This window comes from Sphaeramia orbicularis, chromosome 6, assembly GCF_902148855.1.
Source record: "Sphaeramia orbicularis chromosome 6, fSphaOr1.1, whole genome shotgun sequence".
Classification (NCBI taxonomy): Eukaryota; Metazoa; Chordata; class Actinopteri; order Kurtiformes; family Apogonidae; genus Sphaeramia; species Sphaeramia orbicularis.
The window spans coordinates 3,308,278-3,321,178 of NC_043962.1; the positions used below are offsets into that span (position 1 = coordinate 3,308,278).

General features: G+C 43.2%; 1 pseudogene; it reads left to right on the top strand.

Annotated features, from left to right (window-relative positions):
- The window catches only part of LOC115420983 (pleckstrin homology domain-containing family A member 7-like), a 42,287-nt pseudogene that overhangs the window by 1,984 nt on the left and 27,402 nt on the right, over positions 1–12,901 (top strand).

The following is a 12,901-nucleotide window of genomic DNA, read 5'->3' on the forward strand; positions in this document are numbered from 1 at the left end:
CCTCTCTCTTCCCATAGGCTAGCCACACTGGTATGCGCTCGTACATTTATAAGCAGAGCTCTGTGATTGGCTCGCAGGCAGAGCACTCGGGGATGAGGACGTATTACTTCAGCGCCGACACACTGAGGACATGAACACGTGGCTGAGGGCCATGAACCAGGCCGCCATGATGCACAACAGGACGCTCTGATCAGGTAACACCACACCTGCACCTGAACGCATCACACCCACCCACAAAAACAACAGTAGAACTGGACTCAATCACCAGGGGTTAATACCATGAGCTCCCCCTAGTGTTTACAGCTGGTACAGTCACTGCTAGTTTACACCTATGTACTTATACTGTACTTATACTCACATAGTTACCTCAGTCCTAGAACGTTACAACATATAAATGGATAAATAATGAGTTTTTTCATTTACCTCTGATTTTAAAACTGATATTTTTAACTCCGTAATATCCACAGTCTGAGTCACATTTATTATTTTTTTAGATCAGTAGAATATTTGCTGTTGAAGAAACAATGAAAGGAAATGAAAACATCAAGTTTGGTGATAAGTATTGTGTGGTTTTGTATAATAGAATATCATCTGCATATAGAGTATTGAGGGTTTACTGATTTTCTACTTTTATCGAATAGTTTTGTTGTAGATAGAGAACTTCTGTGGAACTGTGAAACTCAGAGAATCTGAATCAGACTAATCTGTTTTTAAGTATAAGTGTCATTTTTTTACGCCAATTATTTCAATTTATCACATTATTTCTTCATGTTGATGCTGTAGATGCTTTGTTTTTTTACATGTGGTTCTTCGGCTGCTGGAGTTTATTTCAGTATGTTTTTCTCTCCACATTAACTCTCACAGATAGATGTTATCTATAAATATTTGATGTTTCTCCCATCCTTTACATCCATAACTCCCTTTACAGACTCACAGATCACATTATTTATTCATGATCTGCGTGTGATAGTTGTTTTATCCAATCAGCTCATAAAGGTGTCATGGCCTTTTGTTTGTGTTGATGTTGATGCTGCAAGAAACACTTCACAGTTTAACATATGTTTCCACGGCGATGTGGAGAAAAAGCTGTTCTCGTCCTCCCATGTTTTATTCAGATGCAGACGGAGGCAGATCGTTCATTTTTTTAGATTTTTTATTTTCTCAGAAATCCCACAAGACAACGCTGGTTTGAAACAGACGCAGTGAAACCTCATAGAAGAAGGTTTTCAGTTTACAGAGGATTGTCGTCATGGTTCCACCTTTTCGACAAAAAAAACACACCATCTGCACATGAATCCAGAATAAACACAGAAAATAAATACAAGGCGTCAGCTCATGATTACAAGGAATACAAATTCAGTCTAGTTATCGATCTGCAAGTAAATGTTAAAACAGTAAAATCCAATGAAAGCAAGTTTGGTCCATTTGTATCGGTAGCAGTGACAGTGAAGCCATTCAAAAGCATACAAAAAATAAAATAATCAGTTAAAAAAAAAATGTACCAACAAAACCACAAAATAATAATAAAAAACACAAATAAATGAAAAATCACCAACTAAATCACCAGCTTAAAACTGAAAATAATCAGATAATAATAAAATAATGAAGAAGTGAACAAAATGAAGAAAATTATCAAAGTTAGCAAGAATTAATAAAATCATCAATTAATGAATAAGAAGAAGCAAAAAAACACAAATCAATCCAAAAACAGATTTAAAAAACAGTCATCAGTTGAACTGCAGGTTCGTTATTGTTTTCATCGTCCTCCTCTTCCTCTCTCCTCAGGCCATTGGACTCGTTGGAGAAGGCTCCTCCCCCTTTGCATCAGCCACGCTGTCCCTAAAACCAACCACCGTCAACCACCACCCGACGCAGATGCCAGACTCGCCTCCAATGCCATCGTCCACGAGGTCCTGCTGGAGCCGATCTCCACCGCGACGCTGATGAGGGATCCAGCCTCCGCAAGGGTTCGCCGGCCGCCGTTGGCGCTTGGAGATGGACACGCACGCCTCGCTGCCCGCCAACCCCACCTCCTCCGACTCCCTGCCGCCGTCCGACCACACGTCGGTCTCCGCCCACTGTGTCCAGGGTTCCGTCACGCGCTCCGTCGCGCGCCGCCCTCCACGCTGCCCTCCAGCGTCTGCACCAGGAACGGCCTGGTGTCACGCCCCAGCCCCCATCCTGGAGCCAATGGGATTGCAGCGGGGACGTACCAGAGAGCCCCGCCCCCCGATATCAGTGGGCAGATGCAGAGAAGGAGCGCCCTGGAGCAGGTGGAGCAGTGGGTCAAAGTTCAGAAAGCTGAAAACAGAGGGTACGTTAGCATTTACTGTCATAACAAGATGGTCGCATACTTCTGTTTACGGTGTTTGTTCCACCCCTGGTCGACAGGGGGCGCTAAGCGGGGGTTTGACAGGATCCATAGACACATATACGATAGACGTCACATTGGTCACTTCAGCCGACTATTGTGATTTGTCACCATATTGGACAGAGGGGAGTGTGGGGCGTTCAGGACAAACATGTTAAAACTCATTAAAAACATCCAATATGGTGGAACGGCGCCATATTGGACCATCACATACTTCTACTACTACCATCCTCCAGTCGAGCTAAAACCAGACTAAATGTGACGTACAACACTGATTGGTCAGTTCAGAATCGTTCACCTGAAAAACCTGAAATTCTGCTTTATTTTGAAGTTACAGCTTCCTGTTTCAATTTTCTTCCATTGTTGTGTCGCTATGACGACCGGTTGCAATGAACCGGAACCAAAACCGAGTTGATCCAAGTTGATCTGAGCTGATACTGTCCATGGAATAGTGTACATGGTCTCTGTTAGCCCCGCCCCCCCTTTAGAAGTCTGATTTAATGTTAATATGATGATGATGATGGTGAACCTTCGCTCTGGTTGATGAAGATTAAATCATCTCTTAAATCCTGTCATGTGGTTCTCCGGTTTTTTCCCATCAGCCCCCCCTCCAGAGAGAACACTCTCCCCCGTCGGACTCCGCCCACCCAGCCTAAGTTCACACACTGTGAACGCCTACCAGACCCTGCCAAAGACGCCCCGCCACAGCCCCCCTCCGGCCCGACTGGGGGAGTATAAGTACGCCCAGGACCGCCTGAGGCCACTTCCGACTGACATCCGGATCCGACTCCAGGATCCGGGACCGGTGTGGCAGGCTGTACGAGTGGCAGCAGCGCCATCAGTTCCGCCACGGCAGCCCCACGGCGCCGCTCTACACCCCCGCCCCAGACTACCCCTTCGGGCCCCGTCCCCCATCCACAGTGCCCCCCTCTGGCTCGGGTCAGCCTCGCTGCGTGTTCGGTCCCGCCTTCGTCCGCAGACATCCCGCCACCAGGGACCGCCACCCGGAACCACCCGGACGGATGTCCCCGACACGCAGACCGCACACACGCCCGTCCGAGACGGGGTGAACGGTCGGCCCGTGGTGGACCGGACCGCACTGGACCTGCCCTTCACTGTGTCCCACCGCAGGACCAAGAGTCAGCTGATCAAGGGTATGAAGGGTCCATAGACTCCGCCTCCTCCGCAAGACCTTCCGCCTCCTCCACAAGGCCTGATATTTGTCTGTAGAGCAGAGGTGTTCAAACTCATTTTAGTTCGGTTCCACATTCATCCGGATCTCAAGTGGATCAGACCAGAAAAATAAACAGTAACTTATAAATAACTCCAAATGTTTCTCTTTTTTGTGCAAAAAGTAAAAGTGTATTTACCCAGTATTCCTGCCTCAGTTATCATATACACATGTACATTATAACGTACAGATCATAGTGGATCTGCAAAAGGACACAACATTTATGAACAGATTATCTTGTTTCAGGTTGTTTAGACCCATTTACCCCCCGTACAGACCCAGTTAGACCCAGTCCATGGTCCGTTAGATTATTCACATTTTTTGTGAAGGATAGTTGGTATACAATATAACATTTTCATCGAGTTCATCACACACAACACTTTGCCCCTCCTCCTCACTGGTGCCCTGCCTACCCAGGTATTAATATGGAGTCTGAACTTTCAGTCTTTTCAAAAACTTTTCAGAAAGTTCTTTAAAACAACGCTAAAAACTGAGAGAAAGGCACATGTAAAAAAATTTGAGAAGAATCAGATGAGTAGTGTGTGAGAAAATCTCAGGGCTGGGCAAAAATCTCGGATAGACGGATGGATGGATACCCCCCGCCATATAAAAAAAACTGTAGTTCTCAATATTTATGGATTATTATAAATTTCACTGGTCTGACCCACTTGAGATTGGATTGGACTGAATGTGGACCTGAACTAAAATGTGTAATATTGTTGATTGTTAAGATCTTCAGTGTAATTTTTTGCACTTTTGAAATTCATCCCATGGGTGGGATTGGATCCTGCGGTGCGCAGGATTGGACTCTTTGGTGGGTGGGATTGGACCCCTTGGTGGGCAGGATCGGACCCTTTGTTAAGTGGGACTGGACCCTTCGGTAGGTGGGATTGGACCATTCAGTAGGCAGGATTGGACCTTTTGGTGGGTATCATGGGGGTATATCTGGCCTAGGCCGCTTTAACAGTGGGTTTAGTCCAAACGGGGTTATCCTTTACATCGGTTCTCACAAGTCCGTTACCATGGTTACTTAGTGTTAATATGAGTATGCAGTAATCTACCAGTGTCTGTAATGTGAGTGAGTGAATTTTACAAGAAACCATCGATCAAACTCAAGGGATTCATTAATAAATTCCTGAGCAAACGTAATAATTCTACTTCATTTATTTCGTTCTGTTTGCGTGTTTGTCGACAGGCGGCGACTATGGAGAGGCGGTCGATGCCTCCGTCTGGATACATGACCCACACCGTCAGCGCCCCAGTCTGCACGGAAGAAAAACGGTACTCTGCAAACACAGCACAGCATCAGGGAGTAGCATCCGATCAACCCACGGCGTCCATGGTGAAGTCACCGCCAGCAAGCGTACGTTATGAACTACTGATAGACTGAGGAACAGAAAATGAAATGACAGCGAGTAAATGTCCTGTCATTATCAGCTTTAAAAGGTCGACTTTGAGATCACGTGCACCCATAGAGGCAGTTTGCCTTCTGACGACTTTCTATTAAACACATATCCAATGGAGAAGGTGTAGTGTTGATGGGCCAACTCTGACCAGCAGGGGTCGTCTGGTACCAGAACACACTTACAAACCAAAAACCACAGTCCAGTTCTCTGATCCAGTCCCTGATCTGATTCACTGATTTGTTTGTCTGATCCAGTTCACTGATTCGGTACTCTGATCTGGTTCCCTGATCCAGTTCTCTGATTCACTTCACTGATCCAGTTCCTCTGATCCAGTTCACATGATCCAGTCACTGATCCAGTTCTCTGATCCAGTTCACTGATGCAGTTTAGGTACCTGGTCTGTGACCCCGGTCCTCTGGTCTAGTTCTGTGACCCGGTTCTGTGACCCCCGTCCCTGGTCTAGTTCTGTGACCCGGTTCTGTGACCCGGTTCTGTGTCCTCCCCAGCCTGAGGAGCTCACTCTGCTCCTCATTCAGCTGCGTCGTCATCAGGGCCAAGATGGCGTCAGGCGCGGCAGCACACGCTCACCATCTGCCAACCGCCTCAACGGGCCCACAGAGCCCCGCCTCCACGCCGGCACCCCTCCTGGGGCCCCTCCTCCTCCTCTGTGTCCCGCCTCACTCACGTCGGCCCCTGCGGCGCTCAGGTGGGGCCCCCCAGAACGCCGGCCTGCCGACCCATATTCCACCAGAGCTGGGACAGGTGCCCCTGAACGCATCACAGTGGTGGTTTTAATGTCCCTGAACTCACCACAACCAGAGTCTGAGTCTGGGGGGGCCCCTGAACCCAGAGGGGCCCCAGGATGTGGATTCACAGGGGCCTTGGAGTTGAAATAATTATATAATAATGTTAAGATATGATTTAAAACCTGGAGGATAGTTTTAATATTAACCAAATACTCATCTTATTTCAGAAATAAAGGAAAAAGACAAAAACAAAAGACATTTTTCTCTAAAATTCAAGTTTATTTTCACACCTATTTTCCTCCACATTGTTTTTTTTGAGATATTCATTTCAGATGTAACAGTAACTTCAGTACACATCTTAGAAACCTCAGTTTCTTAGTGAATCTGCCTAAAAAATGTGATGTTTTTACCTTTAAACCAGGGCTGTCAAGTCAGTTTAGTTCAGGGGATAATACAGCCACATATGATCTGAAGCAGGTTAAAATAAAGAACATAAAAACTTACAAAAATAATGAAAGAAATAAGGACGTTCTCTTTGTTTTTTTTAGGAGGAAGCGTGTTGCATTCACACAAAAAAAATTTAATTTGGTTCTGTTTTCTGAATTAACAAGATAATTATCTCGTAAAAACAGAGCCGAATTTTTATTTTTTCCAGAAACAGTAATCTTGCTAATTCGGAAAAACAGAGCCAGTTTTTTTTTTTTACTATATTTTTTCTCGTAATTACGAGATAATTGTCCCGTTAATTTGGAAAAACAGAGTCCGAATTTGTGTGCGTGTGAATGCAAGTGCGTCCGTAGTTTTTAGTGCAAAACAGTCAAAAATAAATTATGAAAATATTTACATTTATAACTAGAAGCCCTTGGAGAGCGCAGACCTCCACCAGGCTAGATCAAGTGTCCCCCCCCCCCGTGGGCCCCCCCCACGCCAAGGAGGTTATGTCTTTGCCAGGGTTTGTTTGTTTGTCTGTCCGTGTAGTGTGCAACATAACTCAAAAAGTTTGGACAGATTTTGATGAATTTCAGGGGTTTGTTGGAAATGGGCCCCCACGTGGGCCCCCCCACGTCCCGATCACCGACCAAATTTAATCATTTTCCTTCTTATCCCATTTCAACAAACCCTGAAAATTTCATCCAAATCTGTCCATAACTTTTGAGTTATGTTGCCACACTAACGGACAGACAAACAAACCAAACAAACAAACAAACAAAACCATGGCAAAAACATAACCTCCTTGGCTGGGAAGGTAACTATCCTATTCACAAAAATGTGAATAACATGAACAACCTGAATTTCTTGAAAAAACAGTGCCATTTGAACCCTTATGTCCTCCTCAAATTTACTCCCTTTTTTTAACTCTCTGTCGTTACAGTATATAACCATATAATCTATAATGTCAACATTTTATTTTGTAGAAACTAGTGATATTTAAATTTTTACTGTATTCCTCCAGTTTCAACCGTTTTCCTCATTGTAGGCTGATGCATTAAATTCTTGAATTGGGGACTGGCCCCCTTTTGGCGGTTTTGGCCCACGGACCATAGTTCTGACCAGCCCTGTTTGAAACCTTCAAAGCCATCAACGCAGACACAAACCTTCACCTTCATCCAGACCGAACCCTCATCATCTTCACATCTAATCTGTAAATGTGTCCATAAAGATGCAGATCCTTGAAAACCTCCGGTCCTGACCCTGTTTCGTTTCCATGATGCATCTGGTCATTTAGGGGCAACCTCTTCCGGAGCTCAGGTCTTTAGTGGCGTCCTAGTCTCGTTGGTCATGTTTAATCTGAGCGTGCTCACAACCATCCGCCTCCTTGTCATGTGCTCTGCGCTCGTTCGTTTCATGTCCTGCTTCTTAGTCAACCAGCGTCCATAGCATGTTCTGCCTGTGAGAAGGTCCATAGAGCTGCTCCGTCCTCCGGGTCTCTGAGGATCTCTGAGGTTCTCCGAGGGTCTCTGAGGAACCTCTGTAGATCCTCAGAGACCGTCCTGGTTTCCAGAGCTGCTTCTGCTGCTGCTTCTGTTCCACCTCCTGTAGGAGACGCTCCTAGAATCTGCAGATGGATGGAAAAGTTTGACCCTCTGATGTCACGTCAGCGTCCCCCTAGAGGCCGTTTGTGGAACAGCACACGACAAGACGACTTTCAGCAAAGAATAAAAAAGCGTAGATGCACAAAACGTATGAGCATGTGCAGTGATGTTCTTGTAATTTACGTCTTCTCCTATCAACTCTCTGGTATCTGGACCCGTAGAGGTCCTTTAATCACCTAAAGTGCATAATATGTGTCCTATAATGCTCCAGATGTTTTCATACAGTTGGTTTTTTACCTTTTTTACACTTATTTGTATTTCATCAACTTGAACCACAAACAAAAATATAACTACTCAATAACTGTATATTTTTAACCCTTTAATGCCATGTTTGTAATGGAAATAAACCAAAAAAACCCAAAATGATCTTCAATATTCTACATATAATTCTGACCTAAAAGTAAATTGTAAAGAATAATATGACCTTTAATAACATGAAGTGTAAAGGGTGCAGACATGCTCACCTGGACAGAATGGTAATGTGAAACAAACGCTGTATTTTTAAGATTTTAGAATCTAAATATTAAAAATGCTGCTGAGATACAACAAAGGACTGAATTAGCGTTTTAATCCTTCCTTTCACTTCCACTTTAGAATATTTATACCAGGTTTAATGTTAACATCCTCTCTGACATTAATAAATAGGTCATTAATCATCAGTTAATATTTAACTGAGGAGAGGAAGTGCATTTATAGGTTTTACATCAGTCACTAATGGAGGTAAACATCCACTTTATATGATTTTGATTAAAAAAAACCTCCGTTCAATTAATTTGATTTGTACAGCTTTATATCACAGCAAGTTTGCCTCACAGGGCTTTACAGAATTAGTTGGATATGAAAACGAACTGACAGTCAATGAACAGTAGATGATAGGAAATGGATTAATGTCCAGGGCTTCCCCCGTCCCTCAACCAAGGTTCTAATAGTTTTGGATTTTTCATTCTAGTTTAGTTTTATTTAGTTTGGACTTTTTTTTCTCTAATTCAGTTTCGTTTTAATTTGTTTTTAGAGCAGGTTTGCTAGTTTTTACTAGTTTTCTTTTTTTTTCTAAATGCTTAGTTTAGTTTAGTTTTAGTATTAATTTTAGTTTGGTCGTATCTTTTATCTTCCTCGCTGTCGTATTCAAATAAATCCCAGACAGGACTCTGCTGCTTTCTCCCAACTTTAGTCTCCATGTTTCCAGGTAGAGTGGGGACCAGAAGACGACTGGAAACCACAAGTGAACACAAGTGACGGACCGTCAACTACCATATGGTGCAGCTAGCTAAAATTGCTGGAGCGAAATACATCACTTTCGTATCAGTCTGACGTTGACAAAGATGAAAACAAAGGGAATTTTATCCATAATTTTATATATTTTAGTTAGTTTTGTAAGCACACAATACAGTTTCAGTTAGTTATAATTTTTTTCTTTTAATTATAGTTTTGATTTATTTCAGTTAACGAAAATGTTTTTTCAGTCTAGTTTTTGTCATTTTGTAGTTTTCGTTAACGATAACCTTGCCTTAGACCCTCCTTCTTGGCAAGGAAAAACTCCAAAAACCCAGTGGGAAAACAGAAACCTCAGGGAAAAACCACATAATCTGACCTTTTAGAACATGAAGTGCAAAGTGTGCATAATATGCTCACCTGGATACTGGAAGTTTTTAAAGAATCTTCTAAACCTGGGTCAAACTTTCCCTTCCACTGTCTGATCAGAGGAATCATGGACGTTATGATGGAATGTGGACGGCGTCACATGGGCTGATCCGTAACTGTCTGTTTGTCTTTCAGGTTGATGATACGTATCTGCAGCTGAAGAAGGATCTGGAATACCTGGACTTAAAGGTGAGGCTCAACCATGGGGGCGGGGCTTCACTATGCTTATTTGTCTGCGAACATTCTGATAATAGACGGACTAAGGCTGTGGTCGGACTACATGAACAATGGTGAAGGTTTGGTTATCGGCTTCACCACGACGTGACGTTAATAAAGTCATCAACCAATAGGAGCGCAGATCTGGGCGGTCTCAGATGTACACAGGAAGTTTTCCACTCTGAAGGGTTAACAGCCCTTAGTTTAGTTCATTAGTTTAATTTCTTGATGGGTTTTAGGGTTTTCTCCTGTTGACCATGAAAGAATAAAAAAAAAACCCAAAGAAAAACACCCAAACACATTTTTTTTTTTTCCATCATATGCCATGAAAGACAAACTAGCTTCAGTTCTTTTGTCCAGCCTGCCTCCTGCATCCTCGTGTCATTATTGAGGCTGTTGCCATGGCAACACAGCAAATCACAAACTTTTGTCACCAAACAGGAAGTAGTTTAATTCCAATATATTTCTTTCAGTCCACTCTGAATTTTTCATGTCTGAATTCCAGACTCAGGTCCATGTTAATGTTATACTTGCTGCCATGACAACAGTGTGATGGCTTTTTTTTTTTTTTTTAATGATTCACCATGAAACAGGAAGTCATTGTTACTCCGAATCCAAACCTGGAATTTTTGGTGCTTTTTGGTACAAACATGACCTGAACACAGTTTTAATCATCGAAAAAATTAGCTTGTGATTATTGAGAATATGTTCCAAATCAGTAAAACAGCTCTGAAGAGTCAGTCACTAATGACTGGATAGAACTGTGTCATCTGCATAAAGGCGAACAAATCTGATGTCAATATCACTTCCTCTACTAATTTTGTCAATAAAAGTTCCAAAAATATAAACTGGCTTAAGTTCACTCAGAAGCACTTCATTAAAATATTCAATAAAATAATAAATCCTATAGTTATAGTGACTGAAAAATGAGAACCACCTTTGACAAATTGCTTCAGTTGGTAACACAAATGAATATATTTCAACAAATTGAGTTGTACCGTATTTCCTCTAATAGAGCTCCAGCCTTTTTTTCTCTCAGGTGTGGAAGGTACCAGGCCTTTATTTCTTTAAGTATGTATTTAGAATCTTCTCTATTACTATTTCATGTATTTGCTGATAAAACTGATGACAAATAAAGCACTGAATGTTGGGATTATATATATATAACCATATTTCCTGTAATATAATAGTGTCCAGGCCTTTGTTGTCTGTCAGCTGTAGACGGTACCAGGCCTTTATTTGAAGGACATTTCATGTAGAATCAGGTCTTTAAGTATAATTTCCTTTGCTGAATCAGTACAAATGGTTGTATTTAGTGTAAAACCTTGTCCTGATTCATTTCGTTTATGATGCTAAAGTACGTATGTAAACATCACGTACTCCGACTGCAGCCTGACACCGCAGAAGAATCCATCCATTGTTTCTGAAGATGTTTTTCTAATCTTATCACCGACTCCTGATCAGATGCATCAGGTCCAATCAGACGATGAATTCACTGCAGTTTCTCCTCTTTCTCTACAATGTGTGAATAATCCTGATGTGCTGCTGAATGTTCCGCTAACACCTGGTCCGGTGGTTTCGGTCTGAGTTCTGGTCTGGATAAGGCTCATACGGACCTGCCGGAGTCCCGCTGGACTGGGCAGATCCTCATGAATGGGCCGTTGTGTGGGTTGTGACTGGGCTTTGTGTCTCTGTGGTTTTGATCCAGATCAGAGCTGTAGAGCCCCTGATCGTGGCAGTTCACAGTTTACTACTGCACTGCACTGCTGGGCCTCTCAGGCCCATCATGGACGTAAGACCGATACCAACACCAACAGTATGTGAGTGTGTGTCTGTGGACGGCCGGCGTACACGAGGGCTGGATCGGACTCACAATAAACACAAGAAACAACAAAACTACATCCAACATGTGCAGCATCATCTGCAAACATGTTCACAGTGAAAGTATTCCAGCAAACATGTTCCCTAGAACTTATGCTCCCTAGTACCTATGTTCCCTAGTACCTATGTTCCCTGGTGCCTGTCCCCTACTACCTGCATTCCCAGTACCTATGTTCTCTAGTACCTATGATGCCTAGTACCTATGGTCCCCAGTCCCTATGGTCACTAGTACCTATGTTGCCCAGTATCTACGTTCCCTAGCACCTATGTTCCCCAGTACCTATGTTGCCCAGTACCTACGTTCCCTAGTACCTATGTTTCCCCGGATACCTATGTTCCCTAGTACCTACGTTCCCAGTACCTATGTTCCCTAGTACCTATGGTCCCCAGTACTTTAGTTCCCTAGTACCTATGTTGCCCAGTATCTACGCTACCTAGTACCTGTGTTCCCCCAGTACCTATGGTGCCTAGAACCTATGGTGCCCTAGGTACCTACGTTCCCTGGTACCATGTTTCCCCGGATACCTACGTTCCCTGGTACCTATGTTTCCCTGGATACCTATGTTCCCTGGTACCTATGTTGCCCAGTGCCTATGTTCCCTGGTACCTATCTTCCCTAGTGCGTATGTTCCCTAGTACCTACGTTCCCAGTACCTACATTCCCTTGTACCTGTGTTCCCCAGTATCTATGTACTTCAGTACCTATGTTCCCGGTACCTTTCGGGCATCACTGAACATCACAGCTCAGCTCAGCACAAACATTTGAGGTTTGATTTAACGATGAGTCGCCTCCAGACGTTTGACTTCCTGTTGGCGTTCAGGCAGATCTGCCGACAACCTGCACTGAAAACTTTATCAGTACCTCCTTCATTCCCACTGGATCAACCACCATCCAGTTGCTGTTGCTACTGAATCTAAAACACTGCTTCTCTCACTTCCTGTTTCAGTGTCATGTGGTTTCTCCAGTAGCCCCGCCCCTTTGGAGATTATCAGTAAATCCTGTCACATTTGTTCCAAAGGGCGAAGTGAATGACATTATAGATTTCAACCACTTCTTCTTCCCCAAGTCACCTGAGTAAACATTGGACATGTTTTCCAGAGGCCACATGTATCTACTGAATATTCAGACGTGAACATGACATTTATAAGATCCCACGGATCATCAGGAAAATGAAATATTACAGCATGAAAACTCATCTGGAGGACGTAGAAACAAACAGGAAATAAAACAAGTGATAATTCCGATAAAATGCTACTAGTTATTGTTAAAAACAAAAGAACACCAGTGTTTTTGTTTTTTTTTTAATCTTATTTAT